This window comes from Schistocerca nitens, chromosome 4, assembly GCF_023898315.1.
Source record: "Schistocerca nitens isolate TAMUIC-IGC-003100 chromosome 4, iqSchNite1.1, whole genome shotgun sequence".
In the NCBI taxonomy this organism is placed as follows: Eukaryota; Metazoa; Arthropoda; class Insecta; order Orthoptera; family Acrididae; genus Schistocerca; species Schistocerca nitens.
Genome location: NC_064617.1, coordinates 660,353,429 through 660,365,119, shown reverse-complemented (window position 1 = coordinate 660,365,119; position 11,691 = coordinate 660,353,429). Strand labels below are relative to the sequence as shown.

The 11,691-nt window shown below is 47.8% G+C and overlaps 1 pseudogene; it reads left to right on the top strand.

The window, feature by feature from the left end:
- Positions 1-11,381: 11,381 nt before the first annotated feature.
- On the top strand, positions 11,382-11,476 carry LOC126254815 (U6 spliceosomal RNA; annotated as a pseudogene).
- The last annotated feature ends 215 nt before the right edge of the window (positions 11,477-11,691 follow it).

Below are 11,691 nucleotides of genomic sequence, written 5' to 3'. Positions count from 1 at the left end.
CCATTCTTTGAAAGAGCTACAAGCAGTCAGATCACACATCGATAAGTAAATCGCAAGAAAATACTTTCGGCTGATAGTGCAATGGTGAAAAACTTACAATGCTGCACAACAGGTAACGCCTCTTGCCGCTGCTCACAAGCAAATTTTGGGTTTCTAGGAATACATAACTTTACTTATGAAATGACACATTTGCATACCACTTGAGTATGACACAGCATACAAGTCAAACACAGACCCAGTCGAAATCTAAGTGATTAGTATTTTACTAATTCGTGCCGATAGAGGCACGCTTGTGTGCAGATACTCAGTTTTATTGAAACAGACTTTCGTCGTAAGGTTATCGTGGGTAGTTTTATATCATTTCTTATAATACAGTGCACAGCTTTCGTAAGGTTTCTTTTAGTATTGTTAAAACATTAGTTAACTTGAGAGAGAAATTAATCATCAACGATATATGCGAATTCTCTGATGTCTATAACAGTCTGACAATGCACATGCAGTATATTGATTGCATGCATGTAGAAAACTTGTTCTGAGTTAAAGATGTCGAACAAGGTTTGATGAAGAATAAAATGCCACTGCCACACGACAGCTAATGTAGAAAATACTTGTATTTTGGCACAACGCGCTCTCCCCATACATAATACAAAAGTTTCGAGATGCATCTGCAGTCTGGCCATCTACACTCCTGGAAATGGAAAAAAGAACACATTGACACCGGTGTGTCAGACCCACCATACTTGCTCCGGACACTGCGAGAGGGCTGTACAAGCAATGATCACACGCACGGCACAGCGGACACACCAGGAACCGCGGTGTTGGCCGTCGAATGGCGCTAGCTGCGCAGCATTTGTGCACCGCCGCCGTCAGTGTCAGCCAGTTTGCCGTGGCATACGGAGCTCCATCGCAGTCTTTAACACTGGTAGCATGCCGCGACAGCGTGGACCTGAACCGTATGTGCAGTTGACGGACTTTGAGCGAGGGCGTATAGTGGGCATGCGGGAGGCCGGGTGGACGTACCGCCGAATTGCTCAACACGTGGGGCGTGAGGTCTCCACAGTACATCGATGTTGTCGCCAGTGGTCGGCGGAAGGTGCACGTGCCCGTCGACCTGGGACCGGACCGCAGCGACGCACGGATGCACGCCAAGACCGTAGGATCCTACGCAGTGCCGTAGGGGACCGCACCGCCACTTCCCAGCAAATTAGGGACACTGTTGCTCCTCGGGTATCGGCGAGGACCATTCGCAACCGTCTCCATGAAGCTGGGCTACGGTCCCGCACACCGTTAGGCCGTCTTCCGCTCACGCCCCAACATCGTGCAGCCCGCCTCCAGTGGTGTCGCGACAGGCGTGAATGGAGGGACGAATGGAGACGTGTCGTCTTCAGCGATGAGAGTCGCTTCTGCCTTGGTGCCAATGATGGTCGTATGCGTGTTTGGCGCCGTGCAGGTGAGCGCCACAATCAGGACTGCATACGACCGAGGCACACAGGGCCAACACCCGGCATCATGGTGTGGGGAGCGATCTCCTACACTGGCCGTACGCCACTGGTGATCGTCGAGGGGACACTGAATAGTGCACGGTACATCCAAACCGTCATCGAACCCATCGTTCTACCATTCCTAGACCGGCAAGGGAACTTGCTGTTCCAACAGGACAATGCACGTCCGCATGTATCCCGTGCCACCCAACGTGCTCTAGAAGGTGTAAGTCAACTACCCTGGCCAGCAAGATCTCCGGATCTGTCCCCCATTGAGCATGTTTGGGTCTGGATGAAGCGTCGTCTCACGCGGTCTGCACGTCCAGCACGAACGCTGGTCCAACTGAGGCGCCAGGTGGAAATGGCATGGCAAGCCGTTCCACAGGACTACATCTAGCATCTCTACGATCGTCTCCATGGGAGAATAGCAGCCTGCATTGCTGCGAAAGGTGGATATACACTGTACTAGTGCCGACATTGTGCATACTCTGTTGCCTGTGTCTATGTGCCTGTGGTTCTGTCAGTGTGATCATGTGATGTATCTGACCCCAGGAATGTGTCAATAAAGTTTCCCCTTCCTGGGACAATGAATTCACGGTGTTCTTATTTCAATTTCCAGGAGTGTATTAAACCTGAAAAGAACAAAATGTCACAGAAGTTATCCCTTTTTCCACATGCAACTATTTTGGGTTGAGAAGTGAAGGGAATTATGTTCAAAGGTACATTATATCGATAACTTCAGCAGACAGCAGTATTGCATTTTAAAAAATGTAGCTGTGAAAGTACCCGAACTTGCGACGTCTTATCAACAGAGCGCGACGCTTACCATTATTCTACTAGCTGACACATAGCTACAGCGCCTCTAGAAGTCAACAACAAGTCCTCCAGAACTTCAGCATTGCACAGTGCTGTAAGATAATGCATACGGCCGGATCTAGACCTCTGAGAGACAGACAGTTAGAGCTTTTCTTTTGCACTGTACGACGTTTTCAACAAACAGATAGCACAATAGAGTTGGTCAAGTGGAAAGGAACACTTCCTATTTAAATTTCTGCATCCTACACTGTTGGCAGTTCTGTGTAGGTGTCAGATACGTGATTTTATTTCGGTGATTACAAAATAGAGTCGAATGTATACACTGGATAGCCGCGGCAGGTAGTTCATGGCGATTCGGTCAACCAAGTAAATGAATGTACTGAACATACTGCAAAACCACTGCAGGGAGCCTGTGTGTCTGAATTCTCATCCAGTGTGGCGCAACATTGTTATGATAAAAAAATGAGCGCTAGATGCGAGAATTTGGTGGTCTCTTGGGTTGGTGTTAGGTTCATATACATGTGGTCTGGGTTCGATTTTAACTTCTGCAGATGATTTTTGATAAGGAGAGCCAGATTCCGATCTCTTCTGGCTACGCCAAGTGAAAAAGGTATAATGGCATTGAGGTCTGACATTCACGTTAAACATGATATTCCTTCTCTACCAAGTAGACGTTAGGTTGAACCACAAAAAGGTGAGAAGCGCGAAATGTAGAAACTCTATCAGCAGTAACCTTTCTTATACTACTCGTAGTTATTTATTTCTAGTGACGAAACAAACGCTATGTAGGGTCACAGGATACTTATTCCATCTTTTGTTTGAGCTTCTGTATGTCGATAAAATTGGTTCTGACCTGGGAATGTAACTCAGACCGCCCTTAACGCGGAATTTGATCCCTTCGTGACAATACAGCTCGACTGCAATTTGTTGTTTGTACAAAACTGCAGATTCCTCAATATCTCCACATATTGCACGTGAATGGGTTCGACTCCTGGCCCGGCACTAAAGCTTTCATTATGTATTATGAAGCTCTACCATGAGAACACCTATCTGATGGTGGATAATAATTTTGATTTTTAATGTATTTTTATTCGTTCTCAACATTAACGATATCTGTCGTTTCCCAGTGAGACACAGAACTGTTTGCGACATCCCTGTAAGTTCAAGGATGTTATTCCGAGCTGCTGGTGGAGAAAGCTTCGGTACCTGATGTCACTTAGTGTGCAATCAACAACGATATGTGTGGGGTTCGATTCCCAGTCAGCACTGAACTCTTCGTCATATTTTTCTAGTTCAAGCATGCTCGCATGTCGCTGCTGGTGTAACAAACCCATTTTTAAAGTGCGTTTTCTCTAGAATATAACAGCGATAGGTGCCAGGTTGGAGTCCTCGGAAAGAAAATATTGATGTTACGTCTCGTCATTTCAGTTAAAACATCTAGCTACTGCCGAGAAAATCCGATATGTCACAATTTATTGTGATTCGATGACAATCCAATTAGGTTCTGGGTTCGAATCCCTGTCCAACACAAAGCTTTATCTCACGGCATTTCAAGTAAGTTACTTGTGCAAAAGCAATATTTAACATTTCTCGTAGTTAGTTAACAAGGACAATAGATGCTGGGTAGAAATTCACGTCCGTTAAAAGTGTTTACTTTATGTAATTTAAAGTTGATATTTGCTAACTGATACTGTCTAAAATCGAGGTATATCACTCTCTGTATCCCTAGTCAGGAATGACTGTTAGTTTCCGTCAGTTACGAAGTCTTTGCTTAGTCTACATGACCTGGGTTTGAATCCATACGCAGAATGAGACGGTTCGTCGTGTAATTTGGAGATCATACATTTTCTCAACTAGCTGCTCGTGAATAACTTAAATTTTTAATGTCATTTTGTGTTAAATAATAAGTACGGTATGTTACTTTGAAGAGGAAATCATGAATACGACGAACTTACTACGCCAATTACGTATCTGGCGTAATAGTGAGAGTGGTAACATTTCAGGTATGTCATTTATTGTAATAAATGTGAGCTTGCAAGCCTTAAGGACCGCCTTATCTGTGATAAGATGTTGCCTGATATTTGTAGTACCTAGCTATTACTTTACATCTTGAGTTATTGCGGTACACATCAGTTTTTTCTGGTGGTGACTTGTTGGAACCATTTTCAATAGTCAAACGACTGTACCGAGGGGCGATTAGAGGACCTGCTAGACAGCTGCGTTATGTGGGTTGCATTCGAATCAGGCGAAATGCAATTCAGGTCGTTCGGATACTTTTGAGTACGACTGTACCTTCGAATGGAGAGCAAATATATTTTTCACAGACTGCCGAAAAAGAGTGAAAATTATTACACATATTTGATTATCGCATGTGTCATCAGCAACATATATATATAAAAAATCTTTATTGATAACATCTATAATATTTATACAAAATGAACCCACGACCTTAGTAATTAGTGGGTCGTAATAATACAACAGTGTTATATATTTCAGCAGATATTATTATTGTTATTACTATGATACAATGTTTATAATTATGAGCTACAGACAGGGTACAGTACAAGGTAATTGGCACACTACAGTTATTGATCTACACTACTAGCTAATTGTTAGTTTTCCTAACTACTTGTTAATTCCTAACTGCCTGCAGCGTTACAGGTGTTTCAGCCTAGATACAAACCTATTACTTAAAGGCCCTGTTCATCGAGCTAATCCCGATGAGCGTGCCCCTGACACTGGGCAGGCCAAAATTGCTTGTCGCTGCAGGTTCCCAACTTTATATCTATATCTAATGTTACAACTATTGTCCTAACCTACGTCAATTCCGGTTCTGTTTTAGTCTAGATCAGTGTACCCCGGTCCCCCTAGCCCTGCACGTGGCGGATTGCAACTAAAAGTCGACCTGTCCACGCACAGGCGGTACAGGATCAGAGTAATTGGACGCGTTCAGAATTTGTCTTTAGTCATGAACGTCCCTGAAGTATGCTGTTAGTACTTTCCGTGATACCTCGTTTGCCAAACTATTTAGAGTTTCAAAAGTCTCTTCATGTCTTAATAGGTCATATGTATTGTTATGTGGAAGTTGTTGTCTTAATGTCACTGCTACACCATCGAAAAGGGGGCACTCGTAAACCACATGGTCGGGAGTGCCCTCCGAAGCGCCACAGTCTACACGCAGGTGTAGCCTTTTTCCCAAACCGACACAAGTATGTCGGGTAGGGCCCATGACCAGTGAGAAAGTGTATTAGACCCCGTGTTGGCTCGAAATACTTCATCCCTAACCTTTCTTTAACATTTGGCAGGAACCCAAAGGTTCTTCTGCCAGATTCATCCGTTTCCCAAGATTCCTGCCATAAGTCCTCACCCCTCCTGCGTATTTCTCCCTTGTCCCTCACCAGAGCTCCCAGGTTATTCTCTATTTTTATGTTCTTCCCCTTCTTAACCCAATACCATGCTGCTTGTTCTCGTATTTTTATATCTAAAGGACAGAGCCCCATTATTATTAATAGGGCACTTCTGGGGATGTTCTGTACGCCACTATAGATCTTAACAGAATGTTTCTCTGTACTCTTCTCACTGCCATGGCAGGCATCACCCTTGTGAGCCGGTGTTCCCAGACTCCCGATCCGTAACCCACTATGGAAGTTAGTATACTATTGTGATATAGCTTGATTAGGTGTGGTGGAAGGTGAAATCGTTTGTGCCCTATGGAAATGAGGTTGTTGAGTACTTGTAGTTCTTTTTGGGTTACGGACTCAATGTGCCTTCCGAAGTTCCACCTTTCATCGATGATGACGCCCAAGTAGCGAGTCTCTTGTCGTCTTATAACTGGTGAGCCTCCGATTCTAACTGTAGGGTTCCTTACTAGCTGTCCCTTCAGCAATAAGTACGTTGATTTTGTTGTTGAGATCGACATCTTAGTATTTGTACACCACAATTGCAATTTGGTCATAGCTCTGTCTATTTTTGGCTCGATGTCTTCGCGGCTCCGGCCGCCGACCAGCAGAAGGAGGTCATCTGCGTAGGCTATCACGTCTAGCACTTCTTTCCTCTGCTGCAAACTGTCTAAAAGTGGTTCCATATGGATGTCCCAGAACAGGGGACCTAAGACGGAACCCTGGGGACACCCCTTAGTTACAGTTTTTCCAACTCTGCCGCTAGGGGATTATAGCCAGACCTCCCGCCCTTCACAATAGCTCCTCAGGCAACCATATAGCGACCCTGGGCACTCCTTCTCCCGCAAGCAGGAGAAGAGCGAAGGCCACCACAGGTTGTCAAAGGCGCCACTGATGTCAACCATGATGCCAACAACGTACTTGTACGGGGTAGAGCCGCAGACCTCGGCCGCCAGAGCGATCGCGTCGGTTGCCGATCGCCCCGGCCTGAAGCCGAACTGCCTGCCGCTCATCCCGCACAGCACTCGGTGTGCAGTCAGCCTGTCAGCTAGCAATTTCTCGAATAATTTCCCAGAAATGTCTAGTAGGCAGATCGGTCTATAGGACTTGACATCCGCTGGGTCCTTGTTGTGTCCCTTTTTGATAATCACTACATTTGCCTCTTTCCAGATTTTTGGGAATTTTTCCTGTCTTAGGCACTCGTTGTATAGCTGGGTTGGTGGCGCTACCAGTTGGGGTGCCAGGAACTGCACCACCTCCGCCACAATGCCGTCTGGGCCGGGGGCTTTCCCTGTTTTTAATGCTTTGATGTGGCCAGCCACTTCCTCTTCAGAGAAGGGGTAGACTGCCCTATCGTTTACTATTCTGTCCGGATCTTCATTACGTAACTGGAACTGGCTTTCGGTGTCGCTAGCCACATTGTCATCAGGCAGCAGGGACCGGAAGGACCTCGGCAGTCTCCTGCCAGGAATCCGTCATCCCATCCCCGTGCCTGACCGTTGATAGCATCATTGGGGATCGGATCTTTTCCCTAACTAGTTTGTAGGGTACTCCCCATGGGTCCAAGGCCAACTGGTCCAGTACAAATCTTTCCCAACTTCGTATTCTAACTTCTTTTAGTTCTTTTTGGAATTTCTCTTTTGCCTCCCGGTATTGCAGTAACCATCTTTGCTTTTCCCACCAGACGACACTGCACTGGTAGTGCCTCCTCAGCCTTCTGACAGACTGACGCATTTCCTCCAGTTCAGCTGACCATGGTGACGGGGAGGCCGCCATGGCCCTGCTCCTGGTTGGAACAGCTGCCTTCACCGCTCTGGTAACTGCGCCCACCAGTTCTACAACCCGCTTGTCTATTTCCAGGTCCTGTTGTGCGTCACCTTCTGGTAATGGAGGAATGTCGCACTCTCTCGCTAGTCTCTCCCAGTCAGCTCTCTTGAAATTCAGTTGCAGCTACCACCCCACGGCCCAGTGGCACCCTCTATTTCCTAGGCTAAAAGTAATAAGATTATGGTCACTTGTTGTAGCGTTCTCTTTAACTTCCCAATTCTGGATGATGTTGGCAGTATTTGGTGTAACTAGCGTTACGTCTATGTTGGTGCCAAGGCCCCCTCCCGCCGCATAGGTGGGAGGGTTGCCAGGTCTATTTGCCACTACAAGTTGTAACGCCATGATCATATCCTCCACTTTTTCGCCATTTTCATCTCTTGTTCCACTGTACCATAGGGGGGATTTTGCATTTATGTCAGCTGTTATGACCAGTTTGCGTCCCCGCAACGCCGTGGCTACTCTTGTCAGGTGATCCAAATGTTGTTCTATGTTGTCTCCATATTGGAAGTACATATTTATGAAGGTTATAATTTCCACGGGAGCCTGTATCTCCACGACGTTGCAGTGACTGGTGGAAAATTGTGTGAGTGTTGTTACTCGTAGAGACTGGTTCGTAATGACAATTGCCGCTTTGGGGGCATCCCCACTACTAGCTATTTGCCATGTAGCGGCTGCAAATGAAAGTTTCCCAGCTTGAGAGTACGGCTCCTGTGGGCAGAGTACGTCAAGCCTCCTCTCCTCCACCTCCCTTCGAAGCATCTGCATTACAAGTCTGCTGTTATGCGTGTTAAGTTGTCCGACAGTTAGTTTAGTCATGGAGGAGGAGATTAGTGTTTAACGTCCCGTCGACAACGAGGTCAATAGTTTAGTCATTATGGGAAGTAAGTATGCATTCTATCGTCAGGCCAGCTCTTACTCCAATCAAAGGCGATTCGACCGTGAGCTAGGACTGACTGGGTGTAGATGTCGTCTAAGTCAAATTTCTCTCCGCGTCTTTCAAACACTTTCTTGAGCAAGTCTCGCAGGGCTCCGAAGTCAGTGGGAAGGTTCACTGACGTTAGCTGTATTCTATCTACAGCCTCCATTACCGAGAAGGTGACCTTTCTTCCATTCTCATGTCCTACCCGGACCACATGTCGTAAGGCAGTGGTCAGGATAGTCGGCTGCTCCAATCTTGCCAATTGCATCGTATATTCAATGTTAGGATACACCCTAACTGGGTCTACAGGCGGTAGCCTGACTACTGCGGTATCTGCCACAGTTGGATGTGTACTGGTGCTAGTAACTATGCTTTCTTGGAGTGGCTGTCGTTCAGTTTGTTTAAATGGTTCAAATGGCTCTGAGCACTATGGGACTCAACTGCTGAGGTCATTAGTCCCCTAGAACTTAGAACTAGTTAAACCGAACTAACCTAAGGACATCACAAACATCCATGCCCGAGGCAGGATTCGAACCTGCGACCGTAGCGGTCTTGCGGTTCCAGACTGCAGCGCCTTTAACCGCACGGCCACTTCGGCCGGCCAGTTTGTTTAGGTTCTTGGGTAGGGGCCAGGGAGGCCGCCACCACCACAGGATGCTTTTGCCGCGGCTGATCTTTATTCGGCCTCATTCCCCGGTTTTGGGAGGGGGGAGCTGTGATCTTTTCCGGGAGATCAGTTTGTATACATCTGTCCACCATAGGGGGATCTGTTTGAATTTCTTTCTCTGCTGTTGTAACTTTTACGGTGCCCAAATGCGACATTAAAAATTCTTTAAATCTGTTGGCCCTCACAGCATCCCTCCTCCTTTTACTCGGGGACTTGCGTTTAAGCATCCTGTTAACTGAGCTCTGCTCAGCCATAGTCGATTCTAGAGATGAGGCGTTGTTCTAGCATCCGGTAAGTGGGGCAGTTCCGTCCCGTGGCACCACAGGATTTCTTCCCGCGACTTTTGCACGGAATGCAGACCCCTGTTGCTGTGCATTCTTTGCGGTTATGTCCACTCTCGCCGCACCTGGAGCAAGCCGATCCCCTTGTGCAGTGTCTCAGAATGTGGTCCAGGTCGCCACAGTTGTGGCAACGAGGTACCACGATGTAATCTCTGGTGTTAATGACATGGAAGCCTACATATAATCTGACCATTGATCTGATTCTTTTCCACAATTGCGCAGAGACCTCGGCCACGTGGTGTACCACATCACGATCTCGTGGCCCTGTTTTGAATTTTAACTTGAATGAGTTTTTAAATTCTTGTTCGTCCAAGTCATCGAAGTTTTGCGTTCTAATCGTCTCGTGTAGCTCCTCATTCGTCATTACTGTTGGTACGTCGTATAGTATTATTAGTGGGTTTCGTTTTCTGGGTGGTTCACATTTCACAACTGAGTTTAGTTTTTGGTTATTTAGTAGTTTCTCTTTGTCCTCCTCCCTAGCGACTTCCACAATTACAGAATTTCTACTGGGCTTAACTGTCTTAATCTTAATTTTGTCTTTAACTGGGTCAATTGTTGTTGTTAGTAGCTCCTGTATTCTTTTGACACTGGTATCTTGGCCAGGCAGGGTCCTCAGAAAGACTGCCGTGTCTGACCGTTTCACAACTCTTTCAATAGTGTCTTTTGTTGTGATTTGTTTTGTTGGCGCCTGTGCAGCCACAGCCGCCCAAGTTTTGGTAGGTTGCTTCCTTAGCCTATCGTTCTCTTTTTCCAACTCTATAACGCGGCCTTCAAGTCTTGCATGAGCTATGGCCCAAGCCGATAGCTCATTCTTGACTGTATTTATAGCAGCTTGACTGATTTTTCCATTTTTAACGTTTTGCTCTAAGAGCATGGTAATCCTAGCGTGTCTCTGTACGACACTTTCATCCTCTGCCTGTCCCGTCCCGTCCTGTAGAGAGGGAGCTGACATCGTAGATGCCCGTAAAGGCGCACTCGAATCACTCGTTTCGTTTTCAACCATCATAGGTAACGAGTGATAAAAGGTGTGGGAGCCCGTCTCTTGCCCCGGACCGGCTCCTCTGGCATGGGCGGGGGGTGGGGGGGTGGGGGTGGGGGAGACTGCTGCAGCTCGCCCGCCGACCTCGCCCCTAGGTCAAGGGCATTCCCGAGCTGCCGGGTACAACGCTCCGTTGCCAGCGCACTGGTCGCCCTCGGTGGCCCCGTCATCGACGATTTCACGCGACGCTCCTCGGCAAGTGCACCCCGCACTCCGGAGAGGCGGAAGCATCTCTCCTCCTTCACCTCCTACTTGCCCGAGTTTCCATCTCTCGGCCAAGGATCCACTCCTACTCAGGTGGCGGATCGGTCCCCCAGTCGTTCGGCGGTCTGGACCCATCTAACCCGGCCCAGGCGATGTCACCACCTCCTGGGTTTGGCAGAACACGCCCCAGTTACCCAGGGGCGCGGCGAAGCATCCTTGCCGACTCGCGCCGCGATCCCACGCCAACAAACGAAGTCGCCGGCATGCAGAGCACCTGTTGGTCTGTGCCCTGCGAACAGAAAGGGACTGATGTTCGGTCCCTCGACACAGCTCCCCCTGTGCCACGCACCATTCGCTTTCGCAGCTCTCCCTTTTGTCGCAAGGCAAAATGCCGAGCTTAACGTCTGGCACCACGCGAAGGCGGAAAGAGCCACTTGGGAAGGAGAGGCTATGAGAGACACATCACTTCCCCTTGTGAGGACTGCCGCGGCATTCCCGACTAGAAGAGCGATACGCCCCAGTGCGGGCCTCCGTCCCTTACGGCACGCCGGCAACGGGCGGGCCCGCGCCGAACGCACCGTCAAGCGACCGACTTCACGCCAGACAGCAACATATAGCTGAGTGTACACATAATCAGCCCTACACCTGAAAGCAAGCAAGACAGATAACTGAAGGTGCACGCGTGGTCAGTACTCGCTTCGGCGGTACATATACTAACGATACATAGATGATTAGCATGGCCCCAGTGCAAGGATGACACGAAAAAAAGGGGGGTTTCGTGTTTGATGAGTAACCAAAACGTCCTAGGTCCTGAGTTCGCAACCAGCCCTCACTTAAATTTTAGTTAATGATCAGCATTGACGGCCGAAGACTTCTGGCATTAAGAAGACACCCTCATTCTGCCAACGGCCTTGTCAAAGAGGGTGGAGGAGCAGGCTTTGGGTGGGAAACTGCCCCGGAAGGCGAGCAATGATCAACGGTATGAGGATACAAATGAAA